Consider the following 16,609-nt stretch of genomic DNA (forward strand, 5'->3'; position numbering starts at 1 on the left):
TTGTATATACAAATTCAGAAGTATAGGTGACAAACATCAGAACACATAAGCAAAACACCCTGTAACTGAAATTAAACTTGGGCTTTAAATCTTTGTCTCTATTCCCTCTGTAATTAGGTCTCAAAATTCCATCAGTTTTATGTATCCTTACTGAAATATTTGGAAAAACTAATGCTTCAGTGCTTTGAACACAACCATAAAGAGTTCTTTCAAAATTTAAGTGAATATTTATGTACAATTTTTATTTCTTGAGTTTCACCTACTATAATTTAAACCAACTTGATTCTTTTATGTGAATCTTGCCTGATTTGACCAGGCAATACTATGACAAAAATCATTATATCAGAATGAATATAAATATGATGATGACTTCGGAAAAGAAAAAAGACAGAATTTCACATATAGTTTGTTTAAAAACTGTGATAAGGATGCTCGTAAGAAAGGTCCAATGATATTTTTGAAAAAAAGAAAAATTTGTTTTGTTGAATCAGAAACAGAACTGCATCACATAACTTCCCTGGAGAGTTCTAATGACCACTGCGATCCAATTCTATTGCTTACACTCATTCTCTCTTTGTATTTGTATCTTCCAGGTGGAGAAAATCTACTAGGGGGAAACAACGTCAAGAACAAAGGACCTGATGTGGAGAGAGAAACTGGTTAAAAGTTGAGTTGCGCGTGTCTTCAGAATCACAGAATTGTAGGGGTTGGAAGGGACCTCTAGCGATCATCATCAAGTCCAACCCCCCTGCAAAGCAGGCTCCCAACATCAGGTTGCAAAGGTAAGCAACCAGGCAGGTCTTGAATATCTCCAGAGAAGGAGAATCCACAACCTCTGTGGGCAGCCTGTTCCAGTACTCCGTCACCCTCACTGTGAAGTTCTTTCGTATACTGGTGCAGAACTTCCTATGCTCCAGTTTACGGCTGTTTCCCGTTGTCCTTTCCCCACAGACCACTGAAATGAGGTTGGCTGTGTCCCTTTGTCTCCCACACTTAAGATATTTGTAAGCATTAATAAGATCCCCTCTGAGTCAAGGCTGAACAGACCCAGGTAACCCAGCCCTTCCTCACAGGGGAAATGCTCTAGGCCCTTTATCATCTTTGTGGCCCTCTGCTGGACTCCTTCCAGGACATCCCTGTCTTTTTATACCAGGGAGCCCAGAACTGGATACAGTACTCCAGGTAAGGCCTTGCCAGGATAGAATAGAGGGGGTCACCTCCCTTGACCTGCTGGCCATGCTCCTTTTAATGCAACCCAGGATCCTAGGATCAAATATAGTCATAACTATTATGCTTTTCCTTTTCACTGACTTAGGATGGTGTAAAAAGTTATGAAAGTTCATCCACTAAATGGAAGAGGATGAGGTTACATTCTGATTTTAGGCAGTATTTGGTGAGATCTTTTTCAAACTGGAAGTCATACATATTCATCATTTGTTGGCTTGTAGATATTTTATGTTCCTTTAGTACAATAGTTGAATATTCACTAAATACAACAGAATTATTGCTGTGTTTTTTCCATAACAGTACCCCGAAGTTTCATTTGTCCTGTAGATTGATTATTTTATTCTCAATTACTTGGAAAAAGGATTCTCAAACAAATAAAATCACTTTTGAAATATTAAGAACATCTTTGTGGTTCTCAACTATTACTGAATAACAAAGAAAAATCCATAGACATTTTTTGTAAACATAAGAAGAAAGACATAGTAAATCAAGCCAATATTTTACAACAGGAAATTTGGTTCACGCTGTGTAACTAGTGAAAAGCAGGTGACCCACAGCTATTTCAGTGTCTTGTGCATCTCAGAGTATCTCCACTAAAGCTAGCAGGCATTTATCACTTCCAGATTCTACTTGCTGCATTTATTTTACTAAAGCAAAACTCATCTCAAAATGTCATAAGAAATGATCATAATTTCTTCTATTAATGTATTGCAAATAATTCCTTCCACTGTCAGGATTGTGTGTACCTAGTTTCAACCTAGGAGGAATTTTCATCAGATGTATAAGTTCTGGAAAATAAGAGCTTTAAGTGGAAATGATATCCTTAGATTAATTTTAGCACTACTATCAAGCATCATTATACTGTAATAGTTTATGAACATTCCCAGATAGCAGTAGATTACATCAATTGTAATATGACATTTTATGGTATATTCTACAAGTCCTTGTAATTTTTAATGGTTACAATGTGACTTACATAAAAATCAGCACAGAGGACACCAGAAGGCAACTTGTAAGAAAGCATCAGCAAGCACTGCAGACTGATTCCAGTTCAGTAGTACTTTCTGAACTCTGCTGCATATAGTCACGTTTTATCTATCTATCTATCTATCTATCTATCTATCTATCTATCTATCTATCTATCTATCTATCTATCTATCTAATCTATCTCTTTGTTTTTGTTCCTTCCCTCTACCTGAATGACATACCACTTAGCATTTCTGGTTCTCTAAAATCTATCTAGTCACAAAGGTAGTACTGTGTGGTTACTACTAAATGGCAATTAGTATTTTCCCCACCTCCCCAAAACTGTTATTTATTTATTTATCTTATAGCATAGAGGTGTTGATTACCCCTCTCTACTCTGCCTTTATGAGTCCCATCTGTAGTACTGTGTCCAGACCTGGGGCCCCCACCATAAGAAAGATGTTGAGCTGTTGGAATGGGTCCACGTTGGAAAGGGTCCTAGAAAGTCTAGGGAACCTAGACTTTCTAACATGAATCAAAACCCTTTGTCCTGGTTTCAGCTGGATAATTTTCTTCACTGTAGCTGGTATGGTGCTGTGTTTTGGATTTAGGATGAGAATAATGATAGCGCAACAATATTTTAGGTGTTGCTAAGGAGTTCTTACACAGAGCCAAGGACTTATTTGCTTCTCATGCTGCCCTGCCAGCATGGAAGTTGGAGTTACACAAGAAGATGTGAGGGGATAGAACCAAGATAGCTGTCCCAGCCTGTCCAAAGAGATATTCCATAACATATAACATCAAATGGAACAATAAAACTGGGGAAGCTGATGTTGAGCAATTGTGCTATGCATTACTTGTCTCATGCATTCTTTTTTTTTCCTTTTCCTTTTTTCTCTATTTTTTTTTCATCTCTTTCTTTTTCTTTCGTACCAAACTGCCCTTATTTCAACCCACACATTTCACATTTGTTACTTCTAATGTTCTCTCACATCCCTCTGTAGAGAAGAGTGAGTGAATGGTTGTGTGGTACCTAGCTGCCTGCCAGCCTAAGCCACAAAACCATTCAACCCCCATGTCCAGCCAATTTATCTTTATATCCAGTATTCAGTCAATATCTCATCAATGTGACTAAAATGATATTGTATAAAACTATGTCAACAGACCTTTTAAAGTGAATACAGGCAGTGACCACTCCTTTCCCCTTATCCACAGAGCTAGTAATCTGATTACAAAATGCAACTGGGTTGGTGAGGGAAGAGTTTCCATGGGTAAATCCATGTTGGCTGTTCCCAGTAACAGGCATTTGCTTTACACATTTGGAAATTAAGAGGGCTGCTCTGAAATAATGCCTCTTATTTCATTATGACATCAGAGACATGACATCAGACTCATGACATCAGACTCATGACATCAGAGGCTGACGGTGGTACAGCAGCAGAGGTTGAACCTTCCCTCCAATGCTCCATTACATTTTGTTGCCATGTGACAGAGGATAGCAGAAAGGCAGTCTGACAAAATGGCATTTGACACAGAAATGTGTACGAAACAAAGATGTGGAACTGAATTCCTCCATGTGGAAAAAATATCACCCATTGACATCCATCAATGCTTGCTAAATGTTTATGGAAACCAAACAGTGAATGAGAGCACAATGAGGTGGTACATGGTGTGTTTCAGCAGCGGCAAATGCAACGTGAAAGACAAGCCATGTTACAGAAAGCCAGACACATATCTCACATCACAAAATGAAAAGTTTCTTGACCAGCTCACCCATATTGATCAGCTAATGATGGTGACTATATTGAAAAATAGTGTTGTGTAGCTGAGAATTTTCTCTATCAAACAGTGTTACTGTGCTCTTTGTATCTGTTGTGATGTTGTCATTCCCATGGGAAAATAATAGGAGGCATCACTTTTGGAGTGACTTATGTACTTTCAAGGGATTTGTTCATAACCCTTCACTGTAATGGTTTATTCACCTTACAAAAGTGATGTTCATCTCATGTGAGTCTAGAAGGCACAGTTCAGATGTCTACCTTAGGAATAGATGCAGAGTAGATAGAAGAACCCATTTCTCACCATTGGCTGTTCAGGTAATTTGTATAAAGACACTCACATGTGAACAGATTCTGCCCTCTGCATATATTTATTATTCTTGGTTCCAATTATTTTTGTGTGATTTGACCTGTTTTCTCATGTACGAAATAGACCTGGTTTAGCAACATTCAAAATGTGTAACAACATTCATACCCAGTTCAAGATTACTCTAAGGTCAAGTTCACTGCTTACACTAGCAGGCATAAACTCAATACTTGCACAAATGCTAAGGCAATACGCACAGCTATACCTTTTCCTGGCTAAAGAGCATTTTCCTCATGTGCCACTACAACTTACTACTGCAGAGCAAAAACAGGGCCTGTTTGGATCTACAGCACAAACAGATTCTCAATATAAAATTCTGACCCAGTGTAAGTCAATGGAAAACACCTGCCTACTCAATCTTGCCACCTCAGTTTATCTTTGAGTTTACAAAGTTGAAGGAATACAATGACTGCCAGAGAAACTTCCATAGTTCTTGATTTTGCCCAGATGTACATAAAAAGCTAGAATAATCAACGTATGCAGCTAGGAAAAAACACTTTGCATTCCTTAACCAACTTAAAGCAAGAAGAGTTAAAGGTTCTAGTTTAGGCCAGTCCCACAAAATTAAGAACAATCTCATGCAAACACCTTCATAAAGAAGTATAAAACAGTTTTTAATTTGAATATTCATTAGGCAACAATTAAAAAAAAAAAAAACACCTTTGAAATTATTTTTTTCTTTTCCTTTTCAATGCAATAGAGCATAAAAATGCTTTAAAAATATTTTAAAAAATGGTATAAATGATGGCCTTGCCATTATTTTTGCGCTAAACAGTTAAATGTTTTATACAGGAACATCAAAACCATATATGCTTCAAACACCCAACATTTTTAAAATGGCTTTCAGATAAAACAATTTATTTATGCAATTAACAACAACATGCAATTTCTAATAATTAGCCGATAATAGTTATTCACAAAGTACTTTATAGAATTGCTTTCTGAACAGCATTCATTCTGTAGGGAACCACAGAAAATTAGACTATAAAATCACCAGAAAATGTACTGCATTAATGAGAATTTTCTGTATTTGTTTCCCCTGCAGATTTATGTGCACGAATATTGTAAACATTTGTTTTCGGGATGAGATATCAGGTTCTATCACTTTATATTTAAACAAAGAAATAAATACTACAGCAGAATATTGTAAAAAAGAAGACTGTTTTTAAACTATCACTTTTCAGCAAAAATCTATGATACAGTGTTTTCTTGTTGCTGTTTTGCATGCAGTACATCTACTAAAAATACTCATTAGTTTGTTCTCAAACAGTAGTAAGTTTGGGGCATTTTTAACGGCTTTATGACTACTGAGCATTTTGAGTTTTCACTTCTAAGCTTTCCCTGAGAAAAAAAAGAAGAAGAAAAAAAAAAGGTTTACAAATAGTATTTCTGTGAAAGTTCAAACTTTCACCTGATTTGAGACTCTTGATCTCTTGATACTTAGAGATGAAGTGCATTTCTAGTTTAAGATGGAGCCAGGAAAACTAAGAGCAGATTTAGTTGGAAGAGAGCTAGTTGCCCTAAGTTCAGCAAGGTTTATACAGTTGCATTTAAAATAAGAGTCAAAGGCTTCATTTTACTAAGTCCACATGTACAAATCTACAACAATCTTTCTCTTCTTTTACAGATGGCTAAAGAAGTATTAGGCTATTCCACTGGCAAAAGTCCACTTTTGAGAAAAAAACAAAAATCTTTTTTTTGTTTGTTGTTTTTCTTTTAGGTCTGAACGAATACTTAGACAAAAGGGGCCAAAGAGTTATTAATAAATAAATGACCACAATAAGCTTTGGTATCACCAAAGCATTTAAATTTTAACATTTACATTGAAATATTTATCTATATCTCGATAAACAGTTTTGGGGTTTGATGATCTCAGACATCCACATCTTTGAACTATCTGAACCTATGGAAATTCTAAGCAGGGCTCTGTTATCTGGGGCACAACTGGGTCTACTATAGACTGGACATAACATAAAGTGAAAAATAATCTTTCTATCAACCTGTTTTCTCTATATTAAAGGACATGCTAATCCAACAACACCGCAGACTTTGAAGAATATACTTTATTTATTTATTTGAAGCAGCACAAAAGAAAGTATTCTTTAAGTGTTTGTGCTGTTGTGTGCCTGCCAGCTCAGGAAGGTGGTGAGATACCTACCAAGTAGTCCTAGAAAGAGCAGCCAAGACAAAGCCAAAAAAAGCAGGTTAATAATGAAAAAAAAAATTGAAATCAAAGCTTTATTTTGAAGACAACAGGGAATAGTAATGAGCTGGGGTAGACAACATGAACAAGATCTGAACTGGTTTCAATTAGCTCAAACTTTCTCCAAATTAGAAGAGGTGGTTTCTAATCATACAATGAAGTTTTTAAGAATGGCTAATGTAGCAAGTAGCAGTGGTTATGATCTGGGGCTCAAGGGTAAAAAGACAGAAGTATCAATGAGGAAACACATATTCAATAAGAGAAAAATAAAAGGAAAATAATTAAAATTTTTGAACAACCATGCTGAAAGGAATGTAAAGCTTAAGAAGCAAAAAAGTGGACTATTAATTTTGAAGATAACTTCTTTGTTCATTAACAATGTTCCTGATTCTTCTGAAAATGATCAGGACTAATCTTGCATTGGGAGAGGGTACTGAAAGTCAGAATATTCAGAAGAGGAAGTTCACCCCTTACTCTGGGAGTTACCATCATTTCCTCTCACTTCAACAATATAAACATGTTTTGCACGATAACCTTCACATTCTTCCAACAACAGCATTATTTTGCTAGTTGATAACACATTTGGGAAAGTCACAATGCTCCTGTGAGTTCTTGGGATTCCCAGAGCCTGCGCAGATTCTTTCTAAAAGCATTTCTGAATAGCTTCTGTGTCATTCAGGAGCATTTATTTTTACATTTTTTTCTGGAAATAAAACCCAATCATAATATATAAAGGCTGTTCCAAAAGAAAAAACTACTATTTCATTATGCTGGCCCATGACATGGACAGATGGTGGTGGTATGGTAGTAGAGGCTGAACCTTCCTGCCAATACTCTGTTACATTTTGTTGCCATGTAACTGATGGGAGCAGAGGGGCAGTCTGACAAAATGGCATCTAACATGGAAGTGCGTATGAAGAAAAAGGTGTGTCATTGAATTCCTCCATGTGGAGAAAATGGCTCCCACTGACATTCATCGACACTTGCTCTGTTTATAAAAACCAAACAGGATGTGAGCACAATGAGGCTGCAAGAGGTGCATATCAGCAGTGGCAAAAGCAGTGTGAAAAGTAAGCCACGTTCCAGACGGATGTGTTCTTCTGTCACACCATGAAATGAAGAGTACCCTGGTCAGCTCATCTGCATGAATCAACAGATAGTTGTGACTGTGTTGAAAAATAGTGCTTGGTAGCCAAGAATTTGCTCTATCATTATTCTGTTCTTTGCATCAGTTGTAGTTTCCACGGAAATTAATAGGAGACACTACATCTGGAATGACCTCAGTAAAAACGTAACTGCTGGTATCTCTGTAGATTTAGACCAGTAACAGAAAAAAGTCCCCAAACCATAAATCTGTTTATATGACATGTGCCGTAGTTCATTTCTTGCCAGCACATCAATTCTGTTATCTGTCACATCTATCCAAACAGGATGAACAAAATGTTCAGGACTTACCTGCCTTGTGCTGATGACTCTAAAATACTTCTGAGTACAAATTTTCTCAATTATCTGTCACAGAAGGCAGAATTCATACTTTTCACTTTGAGGCCTAATAGAAGTCCCTTGGTCCTATAAAGCGCTCCAACAAAACTGTTAGCTCAAGGAGAGTGACTTTCAGCCAATAATCTACATAGCTAATCTTTCACAAAATCTATCTTCCTCATTACCTAAGTAAGGATTTTAAGATACTAACCTAGACATGTGTATATGTCTAAGTATATTGAACAATATAAATATTCTTGAATCATCTATACAACCATAGTTCCGTCATCATCAAGTTTCAGCAGAAGCTGGGACACAGACCTTACATTCCCCTATAGTACAGCCAGGGCAGATGCAAATCAGACAAATGTATGCCTGAGCTTTTGCTTTGAAACTTCCTGTGGAACCCAAGTGTGACAAAGCCATTGGTTTTATGTTTGGTACAGCCTGAGCACACAAGAACCATCAGTAAGAATTTTACCTTAAAAGCTAGTTGACTTTAAAATCCCCCAAATACTGAAATGATATAACATCATGTGAAAAAATACCAACCTATGTTATATTTTCTATCTATCCTAAATTATGGATAATACTACTTAATTGATAAGGCAGAAATAATGGAGCTGAAAAAATGATGGAACTTCAGAACTCTTTCTATTCACAGACATTGTGTATGTATTAGCATAGAGTACTCTCACAAGGAGAGTAGAATAGCAATGAAATAAATTTCAGATTAATTTCACTACCAGCTATTTTCTCCAAATATGTCTCTTTTATTTCATTAAGAAATATTCAAAGAACATAATAAGTGAGCTAAACTGGAAAAATAACCCTACAACCAACCTACTGACAGCTTTTAAAAGCACTTATTTAGTTAGCAATTATTCCTGTTTCTAGTCACAGAGTCATGTATAAAACCATTTTTTTCCTGGTTTTCCTTGAAAAACAGCTAGATAACTGATCCAATATAAATAGTTCATGCAGCCAAATGCACTGTCCTTTTTGGCAGATACAGTAAATGAATACCTGACAATTTTACTCATACACATAATGTTTTCTTCTTCTGAAGTACATTTTCATTTGTTGTTGGTTTTTTTTCCTCCTTTGTATTAAGGCTAGCATGTTTTGAACAAAAACTAAACACGTCTATTTTCTCATTCTGAATAACATCTTCCAGCAGGAAGAATTTGTTGATCAAGGTAAAAAATATCTTTCCTGATGGAGTTATCATTACACAATGGCATTTCTACCATTCCAAGTTATGCTTGGCCTTATGACAGATCAAGAAGTCAAACAAGTAGCGGATGCTGCTTATCTCTATCCTCTGTACCAGAACACAAGATATAATATAAAGCATTCATTTCTGATGAGTTCAGCAACAGCATCTCTAATCAGACTGAGTAGTAGACCAAATTTTACAGCAACTGCTGATGGAAGAGCACATGTGGCAGAAAAGATCCTCACTAAAAACATGAATCTGCATGCTTTGTCTTCGCCTTAATGTAGTGTTGTACTGAATCCTAATGCTATTAACTATTAGCTGGAATGTCACACACTATGATATCAAGATAACATGCCTGCTTCTGGATAAGTAGACAAATTCTAGAATGACAAAAAAAAAAAAAAAAAAAAAAAAAAGTACAGATCCTCTTTTATCCCAATCAAGTGATTTCATTTGCAATAACCTCATTTTGTTCCTAAACCAGATATTATTTTTACACAAATGCTAGATGATAGAAAATCCAAAATCTCTATTCTTATATTGCAGCTTCCTTATTGATATCTGCTTTGATTCATCTCATGCACTGCAACTCTATATGCTATCCAGATATGAATATAAGGATGACTGTAATATTGTTTCTTTTCAAACCTACACACTTTTGAAACCAACTTCTGAGTTTGAACAACAGAAATTACGCAGAATGTTTCAAATTAAAATCATTACTCACAAGAAGTAAGTTGCAGCTCACTGAATCTCAGAGGTTTGCTAACAATTTAAACCCTAATCTTTTTAAACCTATGCAGGCAAGTTTGACGTTATGAAGGTAACATACTTCAGCCCTGTTCATGATAACACACACTTGGGCCTGATTTTACCTGAAGTCCAGCAGTGAACCAATTTCCTCTTGTAGAGTAGCACTACTTCATGAAGCTGCTAATTCTTCCTCTAATATTGAATAAATCATAGATTCATAGAATGAGAATCAAAAGTTGCAAAATACCTCTAAGATTATCCAGTACTACCATTGATGACCAGGTCTCTATTCACATGTGAAAATGCTGAAAAAAGCTAATGATCTTAATCATTATATGCAGTTTTGTGTCAGGTAAAGTGAGAGTCCCTTGTAGAAGAAAACAGACCATTACTTCAGGTTTACGTATCTAGCTTCACAGTAACTGTAGTTCCATTTTCAAGATGAACACTGCAGTATCAATCTGATAGCTTTCTGTAACGAGAAGAATGGTGGACAGATGAAGGGAGCACATAGGTATCATTTACATTGACTTCAGCAAGGCTTTATGATTCTATGATTCTCTCTAAGAGATGCAAAATAGGCTGAACTCGTGGACTCAGAGGGTTGTGATAAGTAGCATTAATTTCACCTGAAGGATAATTACTGCTAGTATACTCCAGGGGTTGATACTGGGGCCAGTGCTATTTAATAACTGCATTAATGACCTCAGAGATGAGTCTGAGTGTACCGTCAAGTTTCTTAGAGGTGTCAGTCTCAAGAAAGAGATTGCCAGATTTCTTTCTGCTTAAGAAATTAACTCTGTTCCTATCACTTTTTTCAATAGAGAGAATCGACAGAGTACACACAACATATGAAATCAGGAATGCACATTTCAAGAAGATTGCATACCACTGTGGAGAGGAAACTTCCTGGCCACCATGCAGTGTTAAAAGACTAGCCAGAATTTCTCTTTCAAGAAGCTTCTAAGGAATGATGTCTTTAGACAGTATTATCTTCAAATTTTTCAACATTATTTGTTCTGAATATTTTGATTAGTTTATATAAAATTGATTTTTTTCTACAATAATAATAATAATAATAATAATAGCAACACTTGAATTGGTTGGACTGGGTGATCCTGTGTGTCTTTTCCAACCTTGGTGATTCTGTGATTGGTGATTCTATGAAATCAGTCTAAAAGATAAATAAGCTGAAATTAAAACCTGTTCAGTGGTATGAAGGATTTGCCAAACTGGAAACTGGATCAGACTCTTAGAGCAATGCATTTACTATCTGTTTTTAAGATAGATTATTCTAAATTACATGGTCATTTTGTTCTGATGTATTCATGTAAGCTCTCTTGGAGTGCTTTGCCCTGGGGAAAATACTCATGACGACATTGTGTATCTTGCAAGACCATTCTAGGATCAAATTACAAAACTGTCAGAATATATCCTCAGTTATTGACTCAAATATGGAATAAATGAGTTGACTCCTCATTTTTTCAGACTGTTACAGTTACAGGATATATTGAAGACTTGGTCCTTGCTGGTGTTTCAGATGTATATTACAAATCATCATATTGTAGCAGGTTTTTAAATATTCACTGAGATAAGTACTATGAATCCAAGATGGAAATCTGTCTCTTACTGTTCCTGCATTGTTTAATACTGTCTTTGCTACACTTAATGAAAAAGACAGTAAATAATGCTGTAACTGCAATTACTTCCTTGGTTAGCTCACCTTTGATGTTAGAAAAATAAGTTAGAGGGCTTTGTTCTTTATATTCTATCACATCTGCTTTTGCTTACATCTAGTAATGTCACTATGTATTTAACTGTCTAGCACCTTTGGGCCTAACAGAAATGTGGAAGAGGAATAAATGCAATGTAATATGCTACTGTTACTTTAGTTACTGCACTTAACATGTTTGCTTTATAAATGTATACTCACCTTCCTACAAAGACAAGGGAAAAATCTCTGACTTTTCTCTTTGCAAAAAACACCTGGAATACAGCATTTCACAAAGCACAAGTAGAAAATTACATACAACAGCGGTACACTTTTATAAGAAAGCACAATAGTCTACGTAAGGAATAGATACTTAAGGCTTCAGTCATTATCCTGATAGCATTGTAATGAACACCCCAGAAATGAAGTTCAAATAGGGTCATTTAGACAACTGACATTGTATATATTTAACTGCAAAACTGGAATTCAAGAATTCTAGGGTTAATTCTCAGTCTGGCCTCTACATGCTCATTTATGCAATATCACTAAGCCTCTTCTCCAGCTACCTTCTCTGAATACAAGAAGTGGAAAAAGTACAGTTCAGTCTTACTGGCTTCCAGATTCAACCAGATTAGAGATGAGAGAAGAAAACATGACTTTGCAAAGTCTATCACTGACTAGGTATTACAAAATTATGAGCAAAAGTACATGAGAGGAGAAGATGAGGCCTACAATGATAAAAGGAAAGTTTTTATCTATAAAAATTTTGTGCAAAAAACAGAATGACAGAGCCTCTTGACATCTATGTTAACAACTACAATCTCGTTTAAGCACTCACAAAGCAAGAGGGTTTAATGCAACTGAACATCTTTGAAAGAGCACCAAAGTAACAAAGCTTATTATATCACTGTTTATTAACCATTTCTGGAAACATTTTCTAACCTATATTTAGGAATCATCAGGATACCTTATTTTTATAGATTTCTAATGTTGCATATTTGCATAAAATATGCATAAATATTTGTCATCTTAGTAGTATTATTGTACCACTTCAATAATAACCAAACCAACTAATCCAACATCCCAAGCAATTTCAGCTATCATTTCTCTGTTTGTTGTTTTTTTTTTTCTTTAACTAATACTTCAGACTAACATGGTTTCACACTAATAACTAGTCAACTTCATCACAACTCTTACCCTTCTCTTCAAAGGGACAGGGGGAGAAAATGCAATGAAAAAGGAGTCAGTGGTTGAGATAAACACAGGAAGATCACTCACCAATTATTATCAAAGACAAAACTGACTGAGCATATGGAGAATCTAAAACCAAATGACAAACATCTTCCTCCATCCACTCTCTCCTCCTGCCCCCAGGCAGTGCAGGGAAATGGGGAACGGTGGCTGCAGTCGAATTATAATGCTTTGTCTCTGCTGCTCCTTCATGGGCAGTCTCTGCTTCTGCTCCATGTGGGATCCCTCTCATGGGATGCCATCCTTTCTGAACTGATCCCATGCAGACTCTCCACAGGTTGCAGCTCTCCAAGCACTGTTCAAACATAGCTTCATAGCACAGGGCCCTCCCTTCAGGAACGGACTGGACTGCTCCAGAACATGGCCTCAAAGCTGACAGCTTCTGCTAGATCACTTCCTCCACTGGGGGATCCTCTCCATAGGCTGCAGTTTTGGCCTAAAGTCTGCTCCTTCAGGGGCTCTCCTTGGGCTGCAGCTTCCTTCAGTCCACATCCACCTGCTGCACCTTGGGCTCCTCCACAGCTGCATATGGAGATCTGCTCCATGTGGAACCCATGGGCTGCAGGGGGACAGCCTGCTCCACCATGTGTCTCTCCTGGTCTTCAGGGAACTTCTGCTCTATGACTGGAGCACCTCCTGCCCTCCTTCCACACTGACCTTGGGAAGCTGTAGGGTTCTACTGCCAGGGGTCACCCCCTACAGGCCTCCTTCTGTCAAAACCTTGCTATGTAAGCCCAATACAGCTTCCTAATGAAACTTAAACTTGCTAGTAATACCTCCTACATATTATCATGCTTACAACACAGTCATTAGTCTAATTGTTGAAGTCCTGCTCAATCTGGCTCTTCAGAAGCTAATTTCCGTGCTTATATTCAGCATTGAAAAATTATCATGGCAATTAAAGTAAACAGTACTTTAAGGGTACTGAACACATCTGAAAATCATTTTATTTGTGTGAATTGTTAACTAGATGGCTCCACACAACTGAGCTTCATACTGGGAACAGAATTGGAAGATCTCAGAGAACCAACTTCAGAAAACACATGACTGAGAATGCATCATTATTGCATGTCATTTCATCATCCTGTTCCAGTTTCTCCTTTCCAGAAGGACAGGGAATGGTTTTTGAAAAGTATCACTATCAAAGGTCCATTCAAGCCCACCATTCACTCATGAATTTACACTGTTCAGCTGGGATGATAGGAACTAACAGGCATCTAAAAATAATACAAAGTATATCTGGAGGAAGAGCTACAACATCTGAAACTACCTTTCTTGATTCTCAGGCAATATCAAAAGTTCTGTGTCTGAACAAACAAACAAACAAAAAAAAGAAAACAAAAACAGTTTTTTATTTTGCTCACCTATGCAAAATAAACCTGCCACAATATAAAAAGGAGTAATATTACATCTTGTTTACGTATATAAATCATGGTATAAAAGAAAGAAAAGAAATGCAAAAATCTGTCTGTTACATATATTTGTTCTCAAGAAAGAAATGAAATTGTATAGATTTATGCAGTTCAGAAAAGCAAATTTGTCCTTTCACGAGCCCAGCAAGACTGAATCAGATAGAAATAAAATGGTTTGATATTACCATATTTTCTTGTATATAGCCTGCTACTCAGATAACCCATACATCTTTTTGAAAATAAATTCTCATACAACCCACACAGTCAGATAACCTACAATTGTCTCCTCTTTTCCCTTCCAAGGCATCTATGTATCTAGCAAATTCCCCTGGAGACTTCCTGTTGCAGTGGAAAGGAAATGGGGAGGGGAAGTAACAGAGTGAAGATTTCTAAATGAAAAAAGAATAAGTTATGGTGAACTGGAGGGTTACAGAGGACAATAAAGAAACTACTGTCCTTCCCTGTATTGGAGAATAAGGAACCATGAAAATCAATTTTCATTTCATAGTACTTACACTTAAGTACAACCGTTTCTGAGAATGGTAAGTGGGTCCTTTTTTATTTATTTATTTTATTTTATTTTATTTTATTTTATTTTAATTAGTAACAGCTTATCCATGGGTTCTAACAATTGAAAATATAGAATTTGTTTTCCAGCTACTTCATGTATTGCATTTCAAACTTCATAACATTACTGTCACATTTTCAACCTTGAAAAATAAACTAAATACACTATAGCATTTCCTAAACTACATAGGAATTCTGCTACAGTTTATCAAAGAAAAAAAACTGAAGACAAATACTGAAAGATACCACCTTCTGTTGGTAGTGGAGGTCACAGATGTAATTTAGTTCTTCATTGCGCAAAGTATGCACTAGCTCCAGTCCTATGACAGTGTGCAAATCTGAAGGCAGAAGAATTTTTTACCAAACAAAAATGCTAACACCTGTGGAAAGGGAGGGTGTAGAGAGGAGAAAAAGAGAGGAAGCAGAAGGGAAAAAGAAAAGAAAGGGAAGGGAAGGGGAGGGGAAGGGAGGGAAGGGAAGGGAAGGGAAGGGAAGGGAAGGGAAGGGAAGGGAAGGGAAGGGAAGGGAAGGGAAGGGAAGGGAAGGGAAGGGAAGGGAAGGGAAGGGAAGGGAAGGGAAGGGAAGGGAAGGGAAGGGAAGGGAAGGGAAGGGAAGGGAAGGAGAAAAGAGAGAAGAGAGAAGAGGAGAGGAGAGGAGAGGAGAGGAGAGGAGAGGAGAGGAGAGGAGAGGAGAGGAGAGGAGAGGAGAGGAGAGGAGAGGAGAGGAGAGGAGAGGAGAGGAGAGGAGAGGAGAGGAGAGGAGAGGAGAGGAGAGGAGAGGAGAGGAGAGGAGAGGAGAGGAGAGGAGAGGAGAGGAGAGGAGAGGAGAGGAGAGGAGAGGAGAGGAGAGTTTAATGAAACCATCAGGGTGTTCAATAAAACTGAGAAATCCTACTATGTTCTTCCCCATACTCTTCTTCCAGTCCTACTGCATCTGCCATTATGAGCTCTTCATGTCATCACCAGGCTGCAAGCAATTTGAGGCAGGGTCAAGTAGCGTCTTTCAGTTTGGTATGTGCTTGTAAATATATGACAGTTTCTCCAAAAGTAATGCCTCTTGTTTTATTATGTTGGTTGTGCAATGTACAGCAGCAGAGGGGCAGTCTGACAAAATGGTGTCTGACATGGAAGTGCATATGCAGCAACGGTGTGAAATTGAATTTCTCCACGTGGAAAAAATGACTCATCGATGCTTGTTGAATGTTGATGGAGACCAAACAGTGGATGTGAGCACAGCGGGTGGTGCGATTCAGCAGCAGCAACAGTGGATCACCTCCACTGGTGCAGATTTTTTTCAAGTGTGGCATGCAGGATCTTGTTCATCGCTGGCAAAAATACATAGTTAATGGCAGTGACTATACTGAAAAATAATATTTTATAGCTGAGAATGTGCTCTATCAAATTGTGTTATTGTGCTCTTTGTATCTATTGTAGTTTCCATGGGAATAAATGGAAGGCATTACTTTCAGAGCGACCTACATATATAATAGTAAGACATAGACAGAACAAAGAATTGATAAAAAGAATAACCATAATGAAAATAGCCTGCAGCTTCTACTTAAAGCTCTGAAGAGATATGGGTACATCTTGTCTCTCCAAATTCAACAAATGGCTTTTGCTATGTTGCTGAAGGTAACCACTGTCCATGTCTGATATCAGCCTTTACATTCT

General features: G+C 37.1%; 1 long non-coding RNA gene across 1 annotated transcript; it reads right to left on the reverse strand.

The window, feature by feature from the left end:
• Positions 1-4,588: 4,588 nt before the first annotated feature.
• LOC112531753 lies at positions 4,589-16,212 on the reverse strand. Its single transcript, XR_003073690.2, has 3 exons — positions 15,834-16,212; positions 11,932-15,277; positions 4,589-10,470 (listed from the first exon to the last, which is right to left on the reverse strand). It is a non-coding gene; the product is annotated as an uncharacterized LOC112531753 (long non-coding RNA).
• Positions 16,213-16,609: the final 397 nt, after the last annotated feature.

Source organism: Gallus gallus, chromosome 2, assembly GCF_016699485.2.
Source record: "Gallus gallus isolate bGalGal1 chromosome 2, bGalGal1.mat.broiler.GRCg7b, whole genome shotgun sequence".
NCBI lineage: Eukaryota > Metazoa > Chordata > Aves > Galliformes > Phasianidae > Gallus > Gallus gallus.